Here is a 5,588-nt window from a genome sequence, read left to right on the forward strand (position 1 = left end):
CACGTTGGCTGGTAGCCAATGAGAATTGAGTGATTCAGACGCGTAACTATCGGTGGGCAGGGTACGCAGTTGTCCGCATCACTGGAAGACATTGATTGACAGCCGGGGTCCTCTATCGCATTTTCATTACTCGTGACAATCCCGGCACTCCCACGTGCAGCCACTGACCAAGCGGGAGTGAGAACTGGTCAAATTCATTTCCTTGTTTCTGATATGACGACGAGACGTGTGTGACTCGAACATCTCACATTTACCAACAAATCTTACAGCGAAAGGCCGTGCAAAACATTTCAGACCTTCCAGCCAACATGTATACATAACATCAATGTACACTGTAACGTTTTTTTCACTATGAAGTTGCTGAAAGTTGCTGCTGTTTCAATCCTGTTAGCTCGCTGCAGTGGGCGGGGCTGGCGCTCCGTTCCCCCCGCACGCACATACACATAAACACACACAATCACACACAGTGGATGCAGGAAAAAACGCAGATGAGATGTACAGGATGACCTAAATTGACAGCTACATTATTGTAGGTGCAATGATAAGTTAAAGTCCAATAAGTAGTATAAAGTATCAAAAATCGTTTTAAAAGACAATCTCAAGCACTTGGAAAAAAAAATCTTTGTCCAAATTAAAACGCAACAACACACTCACAAGAGCATACCACACCATCAGACGGCGGTTTACCCCTCAACCTGAAGCCATATTGGCCAATCTTACAAAGAAGGAGATGATGTTGGCCAATCAGCAGCCTGAAAAAAAGCTAATACTCTATCTTCTGTCACTTATATGTTTCAATGCAGATTTACACATTACACATTACACACAGGCTACACATTATGTTCTTGAGATTAAGTTCAAGTCTGATGCGAATTTAAAATTTCATTTGAAGAACAACTTGAACAATGATGAAAGATAACAGAATAAAACATTACTGTTAACAGAAAATGTGACACACCATATATGTCTAAAGTGCTACACCACAAACAACACTGGTATCAAACCTAAACAGACCTGAGGCTACACTCGAAACACAATCAATGAACTCTACACTGATACCCGGGTACCAGAGTCTGTTGATGCACGTCGCTGTAACTAAAGAATTATAACAAATGGCAACCTCAACAGTAACACAACCCATGGCCACAGTCCTGCACTGTTCTCCGGCTGTCTCCGTCCTCAGCCTAATCTGGTAATGTCTGGCCTGTAATTTGGCTTTAGTGGGCAATAGAGAGGGAGAGGTGGAAACCAATAAAACAGTCGTGTTCGGCAGTGACTGTCTGCAGTCTCAGCGGAGGGCAAAATGAATCCCATCCATCGCCGGCTGCAGGGCAGAGTGACAGTGCAGAGCAATAGAGCTCAGTCACTTTACACAAGCTGCCATCAGCTGAGGGGGGGAGTAGATACCATCCTGACAGAGGCTCAGTTTTTACTCCAACAAGTGGCTGCGAGGCCACTGAATACACTTTCTATCCACTCTCAACTTGTGACTAACTTGTCCGGCCCGTAAAGCTGGATGTACAGTGGATCGTGTGTCATAATACAGTGTAATGCCACTTTATTGCTGGGACATAACCTGGGTGGGCATACTCCAGCTGGGTAATCCTTATCTGATTGGACTATGAGACTAATCCTGCTCTTCTGTCGCTCTGCTATCTGCCTTTATCTCAGGCCTGCCTCTCATCCTGCTGTACACACAAGAATACACAAATATCAAGCCCAAGAACAAAAAAGCGCACACACAACACACTCCCACATATGTTTTCAAATGCATGAATGTACACTACATTGATACTCCCACAAGCTTATACATAAAATCATGAGGCAGTATGTGTGAACTGTGATCTGTGGTTATTGACAGCAGCTGTGGGAGGCCATACTGAAGTGGTAGCCATTTTTGCTAAAAAAAGGAAAGCACATTTTTTTCTTAATCTGTGTTGGGTGAAGAAAACTTGGGTGCGCGTACAGTGAAAGACTTGCCATGGCTACAACTCGGATGGAAATTTACAGTCTAAAGGCAAATAAGGTCATACTTTCCACAAAAGTTTGGTTTCCTGCAGTCTCATTTTATAGTCTGAACATCAGTTTAGTTGATAAAAATGCAGATATGTTCGTCCATGTTCCCTTCGACTGTTATTGTAACTTTATGAGCAAAAGCGAGCACTTTGCATCGGATTGGTGGCATTTGTTGGGTTCATTTAAAAAAATAAAAAAATAAATAAAAGTAAAGACAGTAAGATAGTTTTTGTATTTTCTGCAAAGACAGTAACATAGTCATATAAAATTCCTATTAATACAAAAGGATGACTTGGCAAAGCACAATGCTTGATCAGACAATATCACCATAACTACCACTGAATGGATTGGCGCAAAATTTGGTACAAACATTCATGGTTTCCATTCATCCAGCCTGATAAATCCTCCAATGACACTAAGATATAGAACATGATAAACATACTCGCATAACATCAGCATGTTAGCATTTAGCTCAAAGCACCGCTGTCCAAAACAGCTTCACAGAGCCGTTAGCGTGACCCAGTTCTATCTTCTCAAAAAGAGATGGTAAACTTAAAAACTATCATGTGCGCTGTGGGCGTGCAGGACGTTGCATTTCAAATATAATAGTTTAGCCTCTTTGTGTTTTGCAAGGAAAGAAGAAGCCCATTGAATGATGAACCTTAACAGGCTTCATACAACAGGTAATAAAAGAACATAACATCAGACACCATAATGTCCCTCCTTCATCACAGGGTCCACCATTCCTGTCCCACACCTCCTCCCTGACTCTGTCTCTCTTCACTGTGCAGCCTGAGGGCGGCGCTGTAATGAAGATGAATGCCTCAGATTAGCAGCAAACGCAGAGCGCTACACGTGGCTGAGAGCCAGCACAGTGACTGCTCTTACAGACTTTCTAAGATAGGACGGAGGAGCGGCAGCCCCCAGGGCCCAATTTATCAGCAACACGCATGTTTACTTTGTGCACCGCTCATGCCTCACCGGCTGAATCTCTCTCTGCACCCACACTGTCAGAAGCCTCAGTGTTTGTGGAACCATAATCACTGAACTTTAAATACAGTTTCAAGACTATGAAGCTGAATTGCACACTTCCAAAATACTTTACAACATCAAGAGAGTAACAATAGGTGCAAATGTTAAGAGCTGCCGGCTTTTGGCAGTGGATAAAATCTATCAGCTAAAAACATGGAGTCAAACCATTTATTAGTCTCGATCAAACTCCCATCTTCATCTAAACCAGTTCTACTAGAAGATACTAGAAGCGAATTCTGGAGGGAAACCAACACTGAACAAAAGAAAATGGAAGTCCAACTGACATCTGTTGGAAAGGCCCAAGTCAACGCATTAATGTTATGTTTCAGATATCAAACTAATGGCATCAGAACAATGAAAACATTATTCCCAGAACCTAAGGTGACATCTTCCAATGTCTTGTTTTGTCCAACCAACAGTCCAAAACAAATGTATTTGATTTACAAAGACATAAAACAGAGAAAAGCAACACATTCTCCTACTTGAGATGCAGAAGAACCAAAGAATATTTACTAAAAATAATTAAGTTTTACAAGGCCCAGTGCGTCTCTTGAAACGGACATGACACGATCAGCTAAAGAGAAGACGTATCACCCTGTTGGAGTTGTTGGAACTACAAAAACACATGTGGTGTTACAAAGTAAAGGCTCTTCTCCCACAAAATATCTTTAACGAGTACAGAGACTGGCTTTCGGAGAGCACACAAACCCGACAATAGCCAGTTTACGCTAAGCTACGCCTTACCATGACCTTACTGAAGCTCTTACCCCAAAACACTACAGGAGGGAAACACTATCTGAAGGGGAAACAGACTTTGACCCAAATGTTTTAAAAAAAAAGAAGCTGCTACCTGAATGTTTCGTACACTGATATTTGCATATGATTATTAGTGTCAGAGTTTTGCATTTTGCCAACTTCAACGTCTGAGCATCATATTCAGTTGCATGGGAATATGGACTTGCATAATGCTGCACATTATATCCCTGCTGTGGTAAAGGAGAGCAGCGCTGCAACACCAGCGGGCTGAGATGGACAACACACGGTAGACTTCAGTATAGAAAGCAGATACTGATCCATTAAAATGTGCCCAGATACTGATTGTTGCAGCATCGGCTCAGGACGTCTCTCGTGTATACACATTTGGTTACTTTTACCCCACCCCCACTTCTGAAACCAGACCTACGCCCTTGCACCAGATATACAATCTATTCGTCTTCCATGCAGGAGTGAGATTATTGTGTTTCTCTGCAAGCAGTGATCTAAGCAGAGGTCGAGGTGATGAAGCGCCCAGTGTGGGTATTCCCATTTTGCTTGTTCACAGGTTCTCCTCTCCAGTAGCTGGTTATACAAACACAAACCGTCGCCCACCTGTGTCCACTCTGTGAGCAGGATGTGTGGGCCTGCGCTGCCAAACACACAGTCTGTGTTCTCTGCTGCGATAAGGCTTCTACCATCAGTCGCTGCCTGATCACCAGCAAGGCTTTATTTAAGAGGAGCTGGGGGAAAGATGAATACTAGTCATCTTGGCACTTTGAATTAATTGAGCTGAGCTGCAAACTGAAGCCTAATTAACATTTGAAATGTTAAACTTCACTCCTCCTGACTATCTAGGCTGAATTTCCAGCCTGCTTATCTCTGCCTCTCTGCCTTTCTGCAGCTGCATCTTCTCTGTACTTTCCTATTTTTCAATTTCCCCCCCCGATTTTTGGTTTAAAATGTGCAAACTACCTATAATTAAATGTACTCGCTTTTTAAGACCCAATTTCCTGAGCAGGAAGTCATTTGAATTAGAGTTTAAATGAATCTGACCTCGGGAAGTAAATGCCCTGGCCCCCGTTTTTCCACTCTCTTGGCCAGGAATCATTCATGAATCACAAATGACAAATCTGGGTTTATTTCCCGCCATTTTGATCTCGGATTCAAAGAGTGAGGCTCATCGTGCCGATACAAAAGCAACACACACACACACATCCGAGCCAAGGCTGAGAGGTTTTGATCTCATCTTGACTCTGTGACGTTTGGTTTGCCAATTAAATAATGGCCTGGCAGGGATAAAGGCCAGTCACTATCACAATTACACTCCAGCTGTGATGAATCCCATGTGTGGAGGAACAGTTAATACACCAGAGCACAGCATCCTCATTCAGCGTTATCTCTTTTATATATCCAAGCAAGAAACGCTTTGTGACACCTTCACAAACTTACAAACACATTCCCATCTGGAGGTGTACTGGTAAAACCAGGTTTCTGTCGTTAACACATGAGCAGCTTCTCTGGAACAGCTGAGGTGTAAATACTGTGATCAGAAGTCGAGGTAAATACCAATTCAACTTTTTTTTGATTGAGGTGCCACTGGGATATTTGAATTTCAGTTTAGATACTTAAACACAAACTTTTTTCTAAACCTCACTTTTGCTTGGTAGGAACACTTTTTCCTCTCATTTAAAGGTCCCATGGCATGCTGCTTTTTGGATGATTTTATATAGACCTTAGTGGCGCCCTAATGCCATATCTGAAGTCTCTTTCCCAAAATTCAGCCT

General features: G+C 42.6%; 2 protein-coding genes across 3 annotated transcripts in view; one reads left to right on the top strand and one right to left on the bottom strand.

The window, feature by feature from the left end:
* The window catches only part of cacng2a (calcium channel, voltage-dependent, gamma subunit 2a), a 69,502-nt gene that overhangs the window by 58,965 nt on the left and 4,949 nt on the right, over positions 1 to 5,588 (bottom strand). The window lies entirely within an intron of this gene.
* apol (apolipoprotein L) overlaps positions 1 to 5,588 on the top strand; it is a 34,031-nt gene that overhangs the window by 4,980 nt on the left and 23,463 nt on the right. The window lies entirely within an intron of this gene.

Source organism: Etheostoma spectabile, chromosome 15 (genome assembly GCF_008692095.1).
Source record: "Etheostoma spectabile isolate EspeVRDwgs_2016 chromosome 15, UIUC_Espe_1.0, whole genome shotgun sequence".
Classification (NCBI taxonomy): domain Eukaryota; kingdom Metazoa; phylum Chordata; class Actinopteri; order Perciformes; family Percidae; genus Etheostoma; species Etheostoma spectabile.